Source organism: Geotrypetes seraphini, chromosome 4 (assembly GCF_902459505.1).
Source record: "Geotrypetes seraphini chromosome 4, aGeoSer1.1, whole genome shotgun sequence".
Lineage (NCBI taxonomy): Eukaryota > Metazoa > Chordata > Amphibia > Gymnophiona > Dermophiidae > Geotrypetes > Geotrypetes seraphini.
In genome coordinates, this window is record NC_047087.1 from 14,545,345 (window position 1) to 14,564,978 (window position 19,634).

General features: G+C 46.5%; 1 protein-coding gene across 4 annotated transcripts in view; it reads left to right on the forward strand.

The window, feature by feature from the left end:
* Nucleotides 1–19,634, forward strand: part of GSE1 (Gse1 coiled-coil protein) — a 750,299-nt gene that overhangs the window by 607,371 nt on the left and 123,294 nt on the right. The window lies entirely within an intron of this gene.

Here is a 19,634-nt window from a genome sequence, read left to right on the forward strand (position 1 = left end):
CCTATCTTTGCAGGGGGGAGGGTGTGTGCGTGGCTTGTTTATTTATTGGGATTTATTAACCGCCTTTTTTTGTGACGAGATTCACCCAAAGAAGTTTCCAATACATTGACTAGTAATCAGGTACTCAAAGTATTTTCCCTGTCTGTCCCGGTGGGCTCACAATCTATCTAATGTACCTGGAGCAATGGGGGGATTAAGTGACTTGCCCAGAGTAACAAGCGGCAGGCTGGGATTGAACTCGCAACCTCGGGGTGTTGAAACAGTCGCTCTTAAGCTCTTGGCCACACTCCCCTTCTCAAAGCCAGAAGAAAGTTGCAAGTCTTGTATGCTGGTGGTAAAAAGATGGCATGCAGAGTGATGCACTTTGGGACGAATAACCCAAATCATAGTTACCAGAGGTCTAGGGTCCACCTTGGGGGTCAGCGCCCGAGAAAAACATCTGGGGGTCATTGTAGACAATATACTGAAACCTGTTCAGTGTGTGGCAGTGGCCAAAAATGCAAACAAGATGCTAGGAATTATTGGAAAAGAAATGAGAGGGCCTAGGATGAAGTTAAGAGACTCGGGGAGAAAAGGTGGTAGATGTGTGGAACAGGCAGGTCAGGTTTTCAGGATATCCACAATAAATATGCATGAGATAGATTTGCATTTCAAGGAGGCAATTAATGCAAAGCCATCTATATATTCATTATGGGGATCCTGAAAACTTGACTTGGCTGTGGCTCTCGAGGACTGGAGTTGCCCACCCCTGGGCTATAGATGGACCATTGGTCTGACCCAGTAAGGCTGTTCCTGTTTTCTTAGGAAATAGGCACGAGACCCTCGTTAACATTAGCACAGAATGAGGTAATGCCTTCATTATTCCAGGACTTAAATTAGCTGCTTACTGATGGCAGTGCCAGGCCTTGCACATAGCTAACTTGTGCACAAAACTTGTTTTAACAGAAGTATCCACAGCGGCCTGCAATTGTGAGCCTAACAGCCCCTGTGACACTCTGTACTGCCCCCTTCTTGTACCTGAGATGTGGTGTTGGCAGGGGCTCTCTGCTCTGCTCTGCCCTTCCCCTGACTGCCTATTCCAACACCAGCCTGTGTGAATGCGGATTCTCCAAATTTAGTCACTCCCGCTCCAGCCATATTTGCATAATCCACATAATCATCCTGCTTTTAATTGCCCACAACTCTGCAGAAAGATCATGTGGTTAAGTGGTAACTCATAATTAGATAAATAATTGGTTTGGCCACTGCAAGCTGCTTTGTTATACCTGCCATCTGCTGGGTGTGTTTCTTTTTCCTTGTGCCCGGAACAATGATTCTCTGAGGGCGGTTCGGCCGTGCTCGGCTCCTCCTGCATATCCGCAGGGAATGAGGGGGAAGGAGTCGGCTTTGGAGAGCTGCCCAGAAGCCTGGTGCTCCTGGGCTTTTAACTGACACATTTGCCATTGGCCTGTTCCTTTAATGCATGAGAATGATAGATCTGAAGACTTAACACAACAAGATTTGTCTGTGTGCAAATCAGGATTAACACAGCATGGGGTGTGTGTGTGTAGATCTGAAGACTAACACAAGATTTGTGTGTGTGTGTGTGTGTGTGTGTGTGTGCAAATCAGGGTTAACACAGCAAGGCGTAGTGTGGAGATCTGAGGATTAACACAACAGGATTTGTGCATGTGTGCAAATCAGGATTGACACAACAGGGGGTGTTTGTGAGGGTGTGCATATCTGAGGATGTAACACAATAGGATGTGTGTGTGTGTGTGTTTAGGTCATGGCAGTTCCACCTCATCCATTTCCCATCACAGGCCTCTGCGAAGGACCCGAGTGTCAGAGGTCTTGGGAATGAGAACCTCTGATTAGTATGTAAATTATTACCGAGTGCAACAGAGGATGGAGTCCTTCTAGCCTCCTTATTAAGCTTCCTACATCTTCTCCTCCTCCTTCTTAGCCTTCTCATTTGTTTTTTTAATTGATTGGACCTGGCCTGGGGTGTTGGAGTGGCAAGAGAGGGCAGAGAAGCTTGTTAGTGGTAATTAGCTGGTGGGTAATTAGTAAGTGTATGTTCTGTTCAGCCAGTGGTGGGTGCCCCTGTTGCATGCTGGCAGATTCACTGCTGCCTGATTTCTCTTGAATATTTCATCATTTTAATTTTTGGGAAGGTATTAGGGGGGGGGGGGAGAGGGCTGGGGGCGCAAAAGACAGGCCCAGAAATAAACCCCGGTTTCTTGCTTGGCATGGTTCAGCTGTTAGGCAGGTCATTCTTTCCAACTCAGAGGTATGTTGGAAAGAAACGATACGTACGGAGTTTAAAAAAAAAATGGCTGTCAGACAGTCATGTCTGGGGACAGAAAGAACTCGGAAAATCTAATAAATAGAGCTAGATTTGAGATGGATGATAACGGGTGAAAAGACGTATGATGCTCGTAAGTGGGCCACCTCAGATTTAAGGATTCCAAAGAAATATCCCCCCCCCCCTTGAAGTGTATAGTACTGGGCAAACTCGTGTTTCCTTGTTAATGAAATTTTGCTTGAGAAGGGAAGGTTTGGATGTGTATGGTAATGATACAAGAAGGATAATAGTCCACATGGGGGGTGTAGACGAGGGGCCAGCCCCCTCCCTACCAGCACGCACAAGTTCAAAATAGGCTTTCATTATTCTGCTGCTTGACTCTTGTTGGATCAATGATCCGTAGCTGAGTGATCGATGGCAGAGCCCATGCAAAGTGAATAGCCTAATGGAGGAATTGCTGGCTTAGGGAACGGTAAAGGCGCATGAAATGCATCCTTGTAGTTCTGCTGCAGAAGAGAGGGGGAGGGGTAGATGCGATACCCCCCCCCCATCCCCTGGTGCCGTGTTCCTAGTTTTCCCTCCTTGCATTGATTTCTGCCATGAATTAGAATCTTTCTGCATCTCGATCATGTCAGATTCTCGAGGCCGGCGTTTCTCAGCTCGGCCCTGGCCAGTCAGGTTTTCGGGATATCCGCAATGAATACGCATGAAAGAAATTTGCATACAACAGATGCAGTGTATGCGCATTCATTGTAGACATCCTGAAAACCTGACTGGCAAGGGGGCACTCCAGGACCGAGTTGAAACACTGCTGTAGGCCATATTCATTGGCCAGTGGCATGGTGGAAGAGCTTAGGATCTTTTCCCATTAGGTGGCAGGAAAGAGGGAGCGTCGCAGTGCTGGGTGGCAGGACAGTTAAGAACCCACCCCCAGCAAAGGTGGATTTTTGATAAAGGGTGTCTGCACACATTAAGATGCAAGGAAGTAGGCTGGAATGAGATGATGGTTAGGGGAATGACATACGGGGCCTTTAATCTTGGTCGGAACCTCGCCCTGTTGAGTAATGAATGGAAGTTGGTAGCAATAGCACCTGTTGCCTTTAGAAGCCTGTGTGAAGTTCCTATCCTCTGAATCATTGCAGACCTGACCTTATTAAGCCTCTCTCTCTTGGCAAGCTTCAGTTGATGCATTTAGCAAAGAGGTCAAAAGGACCAGATGGCTGGAAATGTGACTGGCCGTTTACCTGTTTTAACAAGCACCTGGGTCTGATCTTCAAGGGTCTCCCTAATCTCTCTGAGGAGCCTGTGTCTGACCTGTTATGTAATATGGACCTTCTTTACACTCAAATGGCCCAAAGGCCCTCGTCAGACTTCCCTGTATTGAAAGACCTCAGGGGCTTGTCTGAGGATTCTGGGGATTGGTTTCTGAGGCTCCCTGTGTTTAAAATGAGCTCCGTCACCTTCCTAGAAGAGAGGTCAGTACAGGTTCTGACTCTCAAACCATGAGAACATAAGAGTTGCCGTACTGGGACAGACTGAAGGTCCATGGCCAACCCAGATCACAAGTATCTGGAAAGATCCCAAGGAGTAAAACAGATTTTATGCTGCTTATCCTAGGAATAAGCAGTGGATTTCCCCAAGCCATCTCTGGTCTAAGGACTTTCTTTTAGGAAATTATCAAAAACTTTTTTTAAACCCCGTTAAGCTAACTGATTTGGTCAGTCTTGTACAAAATGAAGTGGTGATGTAGAGTCATAGCTGTCCAGAGGGAGGGGGTAATGAAGATGTTATCTTGCTGATGGAAAGAGATAACAGTATCTTATTCTAGCCCAAGCTTTAACAAGTTTGAGCACTAAGGGCTAGATTCACTAAGCCCACGGATCCGTGGGCAGGGGGCTGATTCATGAAGCATCCTCATGCAAATGAGGATGTTCGGAATCACGCCCCCAACTGACTGCATGGATTAAAACTATGGGCTCGCACTGTGAGGGAAGGCCAGGAGAGTCGCAGCAGAAGCAGGCCGGCGCTCGGGGGCAGAGAGAGCAGGAGAGTCGAGGCAGAAGCATGGTGGCGAACGGGGCAGAGAGCAGGAGATGTAGTCGGAAATGACATGAACGACTGGTCCCCAGCAGCCGCTTGTTTGTTGATCGGCCAGCCCACTCGGTGTTCCGGTTTTTTGTTAGTGAATCGCTGCCGGCCTACTTTACACGCCGTTTCCGCTCATTTGCATGCACGGATCGGATTGGAGGATGATCGGCCACGAGGTTAGTGAATCGGGTCGGAGGGAAATCGGGTCGCAAAGTGGTCGGGACTTGATCGGTGGGCTTAGTGAATCTAGCCCTAAGATTTTTCATCAGTCTGTGGTCAAGGTTTCTATTTCCACTATTAGCTTCACCCTAGAAGTGGAGAAGTAACTAGTTAATGCAACGTCTACAAAATCCTTGAGTGATGTAGAATCAATTTTTTACTCTATCAAAAATTACAAAGTCAGAGAACTTACATGGAAATGCTTTAAAACCAATAGGAGGAAATTATTTTTTCACTTCAAGAATAGTTAAGCTCTTATTGCCTAAGGATGTAGTTAAACAGTTAGCATAGCTGGGTTTAAGAAAGGTTTGGACGAGTTCCTGGAGGAAAAGTCCATAGTCTTGAGATTGGTAGCATGAAATGTTGCTACTATCTGAGTTTCTGTCAGGTACTTGTGACCTGGATTAGCCACTCAGTGGAGTTAGGGAGCAGGATGTTAGGGATACAACCCCCACCCCCACACACTTCCCACCATTGTGATTCTGGTTCAGTGTAAACCCGAAAGCCAGAAAGGCCCTGTACCTAGCCCCAAAATGTAAGACGGTTATGGCATTGTAACCGTGTATGGACCAGAGATTCCAGCTTGTTTAGGGGTCCATTATGAAACTAGTCTTGGGTGAATCTCTTCATAGAGGTGGTTAATAAGTACCAATTAAATAAATAAAAAGAATAATCCGGCCGCTCATGGAAGCCAGGAAGCATTTGAAGAAAAGATTTAATTGCCGCAGGGTGTATCCTGTTGGCAAGTTCCCAGAACCACACAGTGCAACACCCTTGCGGTCCTGTTTTCTTTGTAGATTTGCCTCATAATTTAACCTCCAAAATCCTGAGACCGTTTCCGCCTCTGCTTACCTTGATACCTGAGCAAATCTCTAACTTGCATTTAACATTTCTTCTGAGAAAATAATTGAATTAGCAGCTCTCTGGCGTGAATAGAATTTTTTTTTTTAGCAAATCAACTGATTCAATGTCTCCTGTTTCTCTTCTTGAAAACAGACATTCCTTTCATATGCCTTAAAAGCACATATGCCTGCGATCAGCTGGCGACCTCCTCTCATCCGCATTCAGACGCACACACATTCGCCAGAGCGCTCCCCGCAACAATAGTGGCCAATTAGAATGGGGAAATTATGCAAAATAGCTGGTAAGGGAGTGCAGCTGCCTGGAGAAAAGTGGGGTGCGACCCAGGGTTAAGAGGCAAACTAAGGGACCTTTATAATCCAACTTTAAACCTTCAAGAGGGTTTTTGAAAAAAAATACTGGGGAGGAGGAGGGGGGGGGGGCATGAATAAATCAACTCGTTTATCTCCTCTTGGAGGGTCCAGGTTTGCTTTTGTGGTAGGGATTGCTTATGGGGTCGCTTCGATGGACGATGAATTTGTGGCAGGCTTTGCAAGTCCATCAGTTCGCTGTCTGGCTCTTGTGTTTGGAAGCTTTGGTAACCTTGGGGTAAGAGGTGGCTGTCCACGCAGCCCCCTGAAAGAAAAACCAACAGGCAGAACAAGGAAAAGCCCAGCCATCCTATTGAGACAGCTTATCTAACCCCCTGTTTTATGAAGCCCTTTAAATCTCTATGGGCTTCGGGGCCCTTACAGCAGCACAGCCACTAGTGCGGCTTTGTAAAACAGGCCCTAAGTCCCTTAAAGACTAGAAGGGGGTGGGGGATTGGCTGAATGAATTGTGGGAGGACTTGGAACCTTTACGGCAGGGGGGGGTCTCAAACCAGTCCTTGGGGCACCCCCAGGGGGAGCCAGTCAAGTTTTCAGGTTATCTAAATGGGAGAGAGTGGCACAATGGTTAAAGCTACAGCCTCAGCACCCACAATCCCCCCATTGCCTCAGGTTGTGAGGTCACCAAGACAGGGAAAACGCTTGGGTACCTGAATAAATTCATGTAAACCGTTCTGAGCTGCCATATACCATAATGAGTATAATGGTTAAACATAAAATACATCTTATGCCTTCCACTGCCTCTTTTTAATGAATTTTATGTTTAGCTGCTATACTTCATATGGATAAATAGCACCTTGGACCTTGTTGGGTCCCGGTTTTCAACCGAACGGAACCATTCTTTGGAAAGCAACAGTTTATCACTTTTCATAACGATCCTGAATCTTGCATATCACTTCCGCGGTCTTTCTTTTGGTTTCACTGCTTGACTTTTTGTTTTGTGCATTGCTAACACCTTCTGAGTGTTTTAGCGTGACTTTTCATATCTCCCCTGGCCTCGGGTTCCACGGGGCTTATGGGCAGAGCCTGCTCCAGACACATCCGGGTTTATCAGCCCCCTTTTCTAGTCTCCGCAGACGAAAGGAGTCCCACACTACCGAAAGGACGTGCTGAGGATCGAGTCGGTTCAGCGAACGGCCACCAGGATGGTCATGGGGCTCAAGGATCTCACGTATGAAGAAAGACTGAAGAGGTTGCGGCTGTACTCACTTGAGGAAAGAAGGGAACGGGGAGATATGGTTGAAACGTACAAGTACATCACGGCACGCATCGAGTCAGAAAATGATATCTTCTGGCTCATGGGACCCTCGACCACCAGAGGGCATCCGCTGAAAATCAGGGGAGGGAAGTTTCATGGCGACTCCAGGAAGTACTTCTTCACCGAAAGAGTAGTGGATCATTGGAACAGACTCCCACTCCAGGTGATAAAGGCCAGTAGCGTGACGGATTTTAAGAGAAAATGGGATACTCACGTGGGTTCTTTAAGGGAGTAAATCCAGGGGGGGGATACTTGGAATGGGCAGACTTGGTGGGCTATAGCCCTTTTCTGCCGCTTTTTTCTATGTTTCATGTATGAAGTCAGCCGCTCCCCGTGCATTTATCACCCTCTTTTTTTTTTTTTTTTTCATCTTCATCTCTGTGCCTGAGAGGAAGAGAAGCACTAATGACACTGAAGGTAAACAGATGTCTGCAGATGGTGGTAATGGTCAGGTGTTCTGGGAGAGGGGACCATTAGTGGTGACAGCCGGGCTGCGGTACAGCTATCTTTCTAACTGGCTTCATGATGGATCGCGGTGCCTGCGATCAACGGCTCGTGCAATTGGTATTCAATGCACGTTCTCCTTTTTAGCACCAGGGACAGACACGCTGACACCCAGGCTCTCGCACACAGGAGCTGGTACTGCCGTCCTTTTTCCTTCTGCCTGGGAGCCTGGCGCATAGGTTTACCCATTTATAATGAGAAATCCTGTGCACATGAGTTTGGGCTGACGTCTCCTCCCCTCAGCAAAGTATGTGGGGGGTGGGGGGGGGCATGGAGAAGGCCATCGGTGGATCTCACAAAAAGATCTTTTCTGCTCTGGTGCTTGGTGGTAGGAATTACAGAAGTGTTTGGGTGGCAGACTTTGATCTCCCTCGTATTATTTTTGGGTGGTAGATATTGATTTCCATCCCTCTCCCCTCCCCCCCAGTCATTGTGGAAGTGCTTAGTTGGGTGGCAGACATTGTTCCCCCAGGCCCTGCATTTTAATTTCGCCCCTCTGGGCTGCACGGGCTGCCAGCTGTTTCTCGGTGGTCCCCTGATTAATGCTCTATGTTTCCTACCTCCAGCATCACTTGATCGCCCGTCACTTGCCTCCGGGGTTTCATGCAGAGGCCTGAGGCTTTATCTTCCAACCCAGGATACCCAGTGTCAGGGGCACGTCGGCTTCTGGAAAGTCGTCTGTGCAAATTAGTGACCCTGAGCCTGGGATACCTTCCATCTGCACCGGTCTGCTCCAAATCCAGAGCCAGGCAGCACTCTTGACATGAAATAATGCAAAGTGGATTCATTGTTTAGCTGTTGACTGACTGGCTTGCAGCCTTTTTGAAGACATTCACCCGAGGCGTTGTACAGCAAGTCAAACACAAGACAATAGACAATTACAGTAGTAAAAATATTCAAATAACAATTCACACTATGGCAGAGTATGCTACTTTCAGTATTAATACAATACAGCAGAGGGTGGAAGAGGAGGTGGAAAACATAGACAGATGAGATGGAATAACAGGCTCTTTATCTAAGTTAAAGGAAGTGGCAAATGGAGTCAGAAAGGTGCATGAATAGGGGGAAGACTGGATAAGCAAGTCTGTGTGTGTGTGTGTGTGTGTGTGTGTGTGACTGACTGACTGACTAGTTAGTTAGCAACATTCCATACAGAATCCCAAAGAATAGCAAGATTCCGGAATCCCAGAGAGTAATAAGATTCTAGAATCCCAAAGAGTAGCAACATCCCATACAGAATCCCAAAGAATAGCAAGATTCCGGAACTCAGAGAGTAACAAGATTCTAGAATCCCAAAGAGTAACAACATTCCATACAGAATCCCAAAGAATAGCAAGGTTCCGGAATCCCAGAGAGTAACAAGATTCTAGATTCCCAAAGAGTAGCAACATTCCCTATAGAATCCCCCCAAAATAGCAAGATTCTGGAATCCCAGAGAGTAACAAGATTCTAGAATCCCAAAGAGTAACAACATTCCATACAGAATCCCAAAGAATAGCAAGGTTCCGGAATCCCAGAGAGTAACAAGATTCTAGATTCCCAAAGAGTAGCAACATTCCCTATAGAATCCCCCCAAAATAGCAAGATTCCGGAACTCAGAGAGTAACAAGATTCTAGAATTCCAAAGAGTAACAACATTCCATACAGAATCCCAAAGAATAGCAAGATTCTAGAATCCCAAAGAGTAGTAACATTCCATACAGAATCCCAAAGAATAGCAAGATTCCGGAACTCAGAGAGTAACAAGATTCTAGAATCCCAAAGAGTAACAACATTCCATACAGAATCCCAAAGAATAGCAAGGTTCCGGAATCCCAGAGAGTAACAAGATTCTAGATTCCCAAAGAGTAGCAACATTCCCTATAGAATACCCCCAAAATAGCAAGATTCTGGAATCCCAGAGAGTAACAAGATTCTAGAATCCCAAAGAGTAACAACATTCCATACAGAATCCCAAAGAATAGCAAGGTTCCGGAATCCCAGAGAGTAACAAGATTCTAGATTCCCAAAGAGTAGCAACATTCCCTATAGAATCCCCCCAAAATAGCAAGATTCCGGAACTCAGAGAGTAACAAGATTCTAGAATTCCAAAGAGTAACAACATTCCATACAGAATCCCAAAGAATAGCAAGGTTCCGGAATCCCAGAGAGTAACAAGATTCTAGATTCCCAAAGAGTAGCAACATTCCCTATAGAATCCCCCCAAAATAGCAAGATTCTGGAATCCCAGAGAGTAACAAGATTCCGGAACCCCAAGGAGTAGCAACATTCCATACAGAATCCCAAAGAATAGCAAGGTTCCGGAATCACAGAGAGTAACAAGATTCTAGATTCCCAAAGAGTAGCAACATTCCATGCTACCGATCCAGAGCAAGCAGTGGCTTCTCCCATGTCTGCCTCAATAACAGACTATGGACTTTTCCTCCAGGAACTTGTCCAAACCTTTCTTAAAACCAGCTAAGCTATCCGCTCTTACCACATCCTCTGGCAGTTTGTTCCAGAGCTGAACTATTCTCTGAATGAAAAACTATTTCCTCCTCATGGTTTTAAAAGTATTTCTCTGTAACTTCATCGAGTGTCCCCTAGTCTTTGTAATTTTTGACGGAGGGAAAAATTGATCCACTTGTACCCGTTCTACTCCACTATGGATTTTGTAGGCTTCAATCCTATCTCCCCTCAGTTGTCTCTTTTCCAAGCTGAAGAGCCCTAACCTTTGTAGTCTTTCCTCATACGAGAAGAGTTATATTCAGGCACAATATTTCCCCGTCTCTGAAGGGCTTACAATTTTAATTTAGTATCTGAGGCTTCGGAGGGTTAAGTGACTTTCCCGAAACCACAAGGAGCGACTGTGGGATGGATGTTGAACCCTGGCTCTCTAACTATTCAGCTACATAATATCTAGAGGTGAAGCAGAGATGAAGAAACACCCCCTCCCCCCCCCCCCGACTGTCCCTCAGTGCTACCCCTTCTGTCAGCAGAGTTCACAGTATCCATTTTAAAAGCCAAGCCAGGGTGGCCAGGAACGACTGAGGATGACTCCTGCTTCACCAGGGTTTCAAAGCTTAGACCCAAGGGGATCTACCTTGGTCAGGTAGACGGGAGGGGGGGATCTGAGGTAGAGGGGGAGGGGAGGATGGGTAAAGGGGACGATGACTTGATAGACGGCTTTTTCTGTGTGGTTATAATCAAAGCGGTTTACATTTCTGGGGCAAGTGTTAAGTGTGGCATAGTAAGGGTGGTGGGTGAGTCACGCTGAGCGCTGTCTCCACCCACCCACCCCCACATACACCACACTTATGCCCTCTCTTCTTCTCCCCGTACCTCTTTAAATCCAAGTTTTCTTTAACATTTGATAAAACGCTTATAAAAAATTTCAAAGCAATTTACATTTATAAAATTAAACGTACAGAAACACATAGTAGATGGACATAGACCCCCGCCACACTCCCTCGCATCCTCCCTTCCCTCCCCACCTCTTCAAATGTTTGCCCTTGCAAGCAACTCCTCCGGCCTGGCTCCCCTCTGAAATCACTTCCGGGTTGTGGGGCCAGGAGGTGACGTCAGAAGGAAAGTCAACGCCGGCACGAGTCGCAAGGAGCTGCAGTCAGGGTTCTGAGACACTAGGTCCCTCCTCCATTCCATAAGCATAATCGAAGCTCTTTACCTAAGTCTGGTGATTGGTGGCCTAAGTTTTAGCAGCCTTTCTTGATTTGACTTCTTTGTCTCTGGCCTTTCTTACCACCGAACAATCCTGATATCCAGCCCCCCAGCTCACCTCAGGCCTTTGGAGCAGCTGGATAATTTGCTTATTCCCAGTGTCTGGAATGGGAAGGACTGCACTTCTCCCACTGAGAAGGGTACCGGAGTCCTCCTCTGCCAAACTGTGGCTGAAAAATCTTGGTCTGCTCATCCACCCCCATATATGGGTGGAATTTGTGGATGGCCTTAGAGACTGCTATAGTGGTTTAGTTGAATCCCCTCTGGTGGGGATGGGCCATATTCTGGCTGGATGGACCACTGTCCTGCTGGGAAATTCCATAAGCTCCGGGCAGGTGTGAGGAGAATGCCTCGGTTCACTTGTGTTTCTCATGTCACATCTGTCCCCTCCTTGTGCACAGCCAGGGAGAGGAGTGCTAATTAAGCTGAACCTTTGAAGATTGGCAGGCCTGCTCATTTAGATAAAGGCTGAAGCTGGGGCTCTTCACCGTGCCATCAAGTGTCAGCCTTGGCTGTTTGATGTTATTATTATCTCTCCTGCTGCCAGCAGCCACAGAAGGAAGGGGGGAGCAGTCGTTTGGTGGGGGAGGGTGTATCATGTTTAATAGTGCTTAGGATTACTGTTCTAATCGCGGAGGGAATTTGAGAACTGGTTACTGGCTTTTTAACAAGCCCCTACCCCAGATATCTGAGAGGGCTGACCCTATCGTAAAGAATTAAGCCGGGCCAGAACTGGATTCACTCCAGGGTATACAGGAAACCCAATGGGGTCAATAAGGGCTATATTTCCCGGTATGCACTGGAGTAAAACCAGGAGTGGATGAACCTTTTACCCTTTGACATGGAGTCAGGTGGTAACCCTACTTTCTGGGTCTTTGGGGATTGCAGAGGGCAACCCCTTCCGTGGTTCCCAACCCTCTCCTGGAGGACCACCGGGCCAGTCGGGTTTTCAGGATAGCCCTAATGAATATGCATGAAAGAGCTCTGCATATAATGGAGGTGCCAGGCATGCAAATCTGCTCCATGCATATTCATTAGGGCTAGCCTGAAAACCCGACTGGCCTGGTGGTCTTCCAGGACAGGGTTGGGAACCACTGCTCTAGAAACCTGATTCCAATCCCACCTCTGCTCTGTGGGATTGGAATGTGGGAAGGGTAGATTTATGCATATTGTTACGCCTAACATTTAAGAGTCACCCCTCCCCCCCCTTTGATTAAGTAGGAAGTAAATGTTAGGTTTAATAGTTTTCCAAGTTAGTGAAGTGTGAGACTCTAAGCTGTAACTTGTCCAGCTCTTGGGAGGGGATTGCGTAAAGGAACTTTCCAAAGGTCAGAGAGCCTGATAAAATGAAAAGATAAAGGCTTTGAGCTAGTCTCAAGTCTCCCTCTCTCTCTTTTTGACTATGATGTTTTTGTGTCTGTCTAGTTTCTTGTTAAATATTTATTTGAGTCATAAGAGCATAAGAATAGCCTTACTGGGTCAGACCATCAAGCCCAGTAGCCCAAACCCAAGGAGTAGCAACATTCCCTGCTACCAAACCAGGTCAAGCAGTGGCTTCCCCCGTGTCTTTCTCAATAACAGACTATGGGCTTTTCCTCCAGGAACTTGACCAAACCTTCACTTACTGCAGATTGGAAGCTCTCTGATCCAGTTCTGGCTCAGGATTTGTTCTTGAGGACAGCTGTAGCAGGACTGAGGTGACACTGCTGTTCAGTAGGTGCTCAATATGCTTATGCTTCTAATTCCTGATGAACACATTCTAAGCTTTAGCCTCTGTTTTAACTCTGCAGTAATCAGGTCTGTCAAAGAATTTTAAATTATGTTGGCCAGAAATCTTGGCAGAAGAGTTGGAAGGTGCTTATTTCCACACTGAGACTCTCTATCCCTAGAGAGGCTTCAGAGAGAATTTTTAACCATTTTGGCCAGAAAATAGATAGAATATTCCTTGTAAGTTCTTTCTGTTTCTCCAAGGGTGGGCCCTGGATATAGTGTAGCCTGTGAATTTACCTCTGTGCTGGCCACACATGTCAGTAACTCTTTGTGTGCCGCCAGTATAGGATATGTCATAAAAGAAGTGTACCGAACCACCTGCAGTTTCAGTCCCTGTCCCAAAGAGCTCTCATTTCTCCAGCCTCCAGGATTGTGCCTTTCTCTGCCTGGTAAAGAATCTTTTTTTCTTCTCACCCGCCTGAAGTATGGCGCAGTCCCTTTCACTCCTTAGCCTGCCAGGGTATTATTTTAGAAGCAGAGTTCGGGTTAAGGTTTTGATTTCAAGTATAAATTTCCATTCCTGATTCAGTTCTACACAGGACGGCTTTTCAAGTTTCCCTTGATTTCTCAAATGTGACAGGACAGCCTGAAACCTGGGACTTGCCCAAACTGAAAGGGTACATGTGCTCCAGCCTGTGCCCTCCTAGCTCCTGCAGCACAGATAACATGATACGTAAGTGCCCGTACCAGGTCCCCTGAAATCTCTCTTTCCTTCCTGTAGACCAGGGGTGAGGAACTCTGGTCCTCAAGGGCCGTAATCCAGTCGGGTTTTCAGGATTTCCCCAATGAATATGCATTGAAAGCAGTGCATGCAAATAGATCTCATGCATATTCATTGAGGAAATCCTGAAAACCCAACTGGATTATGGCCCTCGAGGACTGGAGTTCCCTACCCCTGCCGTAGACTCTCCTGCAGGAATGGGCTGTGGAGTGGGTTTGGTATCGGCTGTTGTTTCACTGCAGGAGTGGTTCTGTCTCTCTGAAGACTTTGTCCAGTTCTCTTCTCCACCCCCTCCCCAGCTGCTATGAGTTTAGCTTTTTTGCCCACTCGGAATATAGTGGAGGATTCCCACAAAAACACTCCTTGATTTTAATTTGTAACATTTTTATTGAAGAAATCAGTAAATATACAATATTATAATACAATAAAATAGTCATTAAATTAAAATTCATCATATTAATTTCCATCAAATATCTTTCATTTCTTCAAAATATATTTCCAAAATACCCATTACATCTCTCAATACCCTCCCCCTAATTCCTACCCCCTTTCCCTTTTCCTATTGACCTCTCCCCCCCTATCCTTCCCCAAAATTTAGTTTTTAACTTTTTTATTGAAAGAATCATACTAAACCCCCCCAAACCCAATGAAAGTTGACAAAAACAAAGAATAATAAAAATAAAGAACTGGAATTTTAGATAAATAATCATAGCTTCAATTCAGGGGTCTCAAAGTCCCTCCTTGAGGGCCGCAATCCAGACGGGTTTTCAGGATTTCCCCAATGAATATGCATGAGATCTGTGTGCATGCACTGCTTCCAATGCATATTCATTGCGGAAATCCTGAAAACCCGACTGGATTGCCGGCCCTCAAGGAGGGACTTTGAGATCCCTGATGTAAAACATTAAGAATTAAACTTCTTGCCTTAGTTGAAAGATTCTGAATATACGGATCCCAAATTTCCATAAACATACGAATTTTCCTAGCCGAACGCCTAACTTCCCAAGTCTCAAATAACAATAGATGATGAAATTGATTCCTCCAATGCCAAAAACTTGATTTTAAATGGTTACAAAACCAAAATCTATTGGAATATTCTTTCACCTTTGAGGCTACGGTTTTATCAACTCATAAAGTTTCAGATGGTATCTGTTGATTACAAACACTCGATGTGTGCCCCACCTGTTACTCGGCACACATCGATGCGATAATTGAGCTCGGACCAGACTCTCCGAAGCATATCCGGCGTGATCGCATTTATAGCTTCAGTGATGTGTTCCTGCAGACCATCCATAGTTGCGGGTAGTGGAGGTACATACACTCTGTCTTTCACGTACCCGCCCAAAGGAAAAACATCACAAACAGTAATGTCCGGTGATCTCGGGGGCCACTTGAGGACCACCTGGTCATTTTGTCGCATTGCATTCTCTGAAGATTGTAACTTCTGCACCAATTGCAGCTTATAAGGGTGAAAGTGCAAGCGATTGTTTAAGATCTTGCTAACCGTGCATTTTGGGCCTTGTATTTACTGTCATCTTATTTAGAAACATATTCCAATAAGTTTTGATTTTGTAACCATTTAAAATCAAGGAATGTTTTTGTGGGCACCCTGTATATGTGATTCATATAATCTATTATCTTTATATTATCGTTATTTTCTAAACATATGGCTTATTCCAAACAGGTCCTCTCGGACATTACCTACCAAAATGTACATCTTATACTCTTGCTAAGCAAATTGTATTTCTGTATTCTTACTTTCTTAAAGTCTATGCTATCTGGATTTCATATGTAAATCTGCATATTGTGTTTCGCTGAATGTCCAGCTCTCTTGATTGTAAACCGCCTAGAAGTCGCAAGATTGTGGCGGTTTAGAAGAATAAAGTTATTATTATTATTATTATATCCCCAAACCTGAAGCTCAGGGTAAAAAGCTCTGGGCAAGTTGTGGTGTCTAGGAAAGCTGAATTAAACCATTATTCCCAAGCATTGTGGGGTGTGTAGTCTTCTGGTACGAAAATACTTGAGGAGTTCAGGTAGGAAGTAAAATGGCACTTCTCTCCAGTCGCTCCTTTATTTGGCATCTGTGCTGGTACAGGTTGGCTCACATTGTGATAAGGATCACTACCTTTTGATGAGAGCTGGAAAACATGGCCTAGATCAGGGATGGGCAACTCCGGTCCGCGAGGGCCGGAATCCAGTCGGGTTTTCAGGATTTCCACAATGCATTAAATGCAGTGCATGCAAATAGATCTCATGCATATTCATTGAGGAAATCCTGAAAACCCGTTTGGATTCCTGCCCTCGAGGACCGGAGTTGCCCACCCCTGGCCTAGATCTTACCTGTAGTGATTCAGGAGATGCATAAAGCAATTACAGCCAATGTAACGTGTGTTGGGAGGGGGGGCAGACATGTACTTAGGGAGGAGGGGTCCTACCTCTAAATGCAACATGGCGGTGTCTGCACAGCTCCCTCGCTAGGGGTAGAGAAGAGACATATCGTTGAAAGAGCGAGCTTTATTTGTTCACAAACATTCATTCCCCCTAATGAAAATTATCAAGAAGGATTATTAGGAAACGCGGAGGGTTTCTCTGAGCGAATGCCAGCACATGCTGTGTGAGGCTTTGCAGGCTGTAATTACCCTGAAGGTGGAGGGCAGGCGAGCTTGAACTAGGACCCAGCAGAAAATGTCGTTAATTACAGAGCAGAGAAGGCAGTGTGGGCCCTGGCTCTGGTGTGGGAAGGGAGCCAGTGAGGAAGGCGAGGAGTGATTACAGGACCTGCAGGAGACGGGCAGAGTGCTGATTACTAATTGCTGCTTGAGCGGTTCCTGGGAGAAGGAGGGCGATAGGCTGGGGACGAGCCCCTGTTTCAGAGTACAAGGGGCTCTGGAGAGTTAATTAGTCAGGAGGCACGGGCTATGGAGAAAGAGATAACGATGAACTCTTGTGCATGTGTGGGGGGAGTCTTTTCTAGGGGAGATAGTGAGTTAATAACTCCCTCACCTCCTGCCCACGCTCACTGCTGTCTGGTACCCCTACCCTGGAACTTGTCTACTGTGGCCAGCTGAGCTCTCTGGAATGGGAGTTATCAACTGGCATGACTGTGTAAGAGCCGTGAACTGCAGGTCACAGTGCCCTCTCTGGATTTCACCATTTTGCCAGGCAAGTGACTGCATTGCGACTGTAGCCAGCAGGTGTCACTGAAGTGGAAGGGGTGAGAGGGATGATGCCCACCCTTAGGGCTCTTGCCAGTGTCAAAGAGACTGGACCATGTGTGGTGTGTCTGGCTCACGCGAAGCCCCCTCATACACGTGAACAGAACTGGTCACAATTAGGCTGCCTATGGCGGGAGTGATGGGAACAGCATGTCAAACTGAGACTCGGGGCATAAATTTTGAAGGGGGCCACAGATTTAGGTAGGCTTGGGGGCCTCACTTAGGTCTTTTACACTGGCTGTACTGTCTGCCCAGCTCCGAGGTGCCGAAGTAACCTGTCCTAGCCAAGGATTTTGTCTTGCAGTCACAGACCAAAGAAATTGATTTTCTATGTTGTCTTTGAAGGCTGCTGGAATGTATGTGTGTGTATATTTACTCTGTAAACCGCACATGTTATGGGGAGGGAGATCCCGTTCCTGATATCCCAGGGATTGCCTTCCCTTTTTCCATAGTTTCCTGTTCTACTGTGTGTAAGGAGGCACTGTCTCCAGAGCCCTCATTCAAGCAAAGATTTTCTCTTGCCATCCATTTGGAGTCACGCGTTTATCTAAATGGATGTTGTGGACATGAATCCAGTGCGGTGCAGAAGTGGATGACTGTTTGAGCAGCCCTGAAGACAGAGGACCATAAATATTTTCCACCTCTTTCTCCCCTTCCTTTTGGGATTTTCTGTAGTTCTGCTGACACCTTCTGGCGGAGCCTGAGAAGACGCACTGTTTATTTTCTTGTTCCCTAATGATGGAAGTAATTTCATAGAGAATCTTTGGGGATCCCTTTTAGTTGAAGATGTGTGTAATTCCATCAAATGCCCATCATCGGGTGTGAAGATGCCAGCTGAAGCTGAGCAGGGCGCTCAGATTTGATGACTTGAGCAGTTGTTTGAGTGGGATGGGTGTCTCTGGGCTCTTGATTCAATCTGCAGCACTGGTAGACATGCTGTGGACTGGCGGAGAGCAAATGGCCCCAGTAAGTCGCATCTTCTTCAGCCTCAGGTAAGCAATTGCCTTGTTTGCACCCTCCCCTAATGCTGTTTCCAAGTGGGCAGCCGTGTGGGGGAGGGGTAGTTTTAAGCGATGGTTTTGGTTTGCGGTTCTCCCCCCCCCCCCCACGTTGCGTGTGACTGGTTACCTGGCTCGTGAGACATTGCCAGCAGTAAGTACTCCAGACCATGAGCCTCTCATGCTGTGAATGATGAATGACATTGAGTGGCCTTGAGGAAAACTTCGTCACTTCCCTGGACCTATCTTGTAGCACCGAAAAGCAAACTAACAGAGGCAGAATAATGACCTCTGAACTGCTCTGCTTTGAGCCGCCCGGGGTGGCAGTCCTGCGACTCCTGGACTGAGGAAACTTTTTTTCTTTTCTTCCTGATGCTGGTGTCCTTGCTTCCTCGTAGCCCAGTGGTCTCAAACTCAAACTCTTTGCAGGGCCACATTTTGGATTTGTAGGTACTTGGAGGGCCGCAGAAAAAATAGTTAATGTCTTATTAAAGAAATGACAACTTTCCATGAGGTAAAACTCTTTATAGTTTATAAATCTTCCCCCCCCCCCGAAGGCCTGCATATTCCCCCCTTCTTTGCAGTCTTAATTTCAGCTAATTACCGCAGCCTGCAGAAAGGATCACCGGTGCTGTAGCGTTCCTTGCAGGCTGCCATGGGCCTCCGCAGCACGTTCCCTCTACCGCAATCCCGCCCCTCCTCTTGATGTCAGGGGCAGGATCATGGCAGAGGGAACATGCTGCTGAGGATGATGGCAGCCAGCAAGGAACGCTACAGCACTGGTGATTCTCTCTGCAGGCTGCGGTAATTAGCTGAAGGCCAGGGGGAAGCCTGAGGACGCTGCAAAGAGTGGGCAGCACTAGTACAGACAACAGTAGCATAGACTGCGGGCCACAAAATAGTACCTGGCGAGCCACATGTGGCCCCCGGGCCGCGAGTTTGAGACCACTGTCGTAGCCTAATGCTTGCTGGTATAAATCGCTTGCCTTTTCATCACACGCTTGTGTGGAATTCTCTCTGCAGTGACCAGTCCTCCCAGAAGCTGCTTTTTTGGCTGCCGATCAGAGCTGTGCTCACTTTTGTGTCTGTGTAGATGATTCACGGTGACAGCGCACCTGCTCCGCTCTGCTAGCAGCCGCAGATAAATGTCACGCCTGCAGCTCGATTCTCCCACCCAGATGGGAGCGATGCCTAGCCGTTATACCACGCCACCTGGAGCAGGGCAGCCAGAGTTACGTGGAGAAAAAAAACCCCAACAATCTCAAAATCTACCAGCTTCCTTGGCTGAGCTGTGTAATATTTCTCACGTTAGTCCATTAGGCTTTGAGTGTAAAACCCTAGATAGCACTTTCTGATTGTAAAAAAAAAAAAAAAATCAATAAATGCTGCCGAGCCAGCTTGGCAGAGGAGAGGGTCAGGTGGTTTTACTTTTAAAAGCAACAATAAGAAAAGGAAACCCATGCTATGGTTTCTCTTTCTGTTTAATAAGTTCTTGATATATTGCCCTGCTAAAATAAAACCCCAAACAGAGCTGTTTACAGTTCAAGCCACAAATAAGGAAAGAACTATAATATTTCAAGCACCAGAGAAATCAATAGAAGGGGAGAGAAAAAGGTGAAGAACTG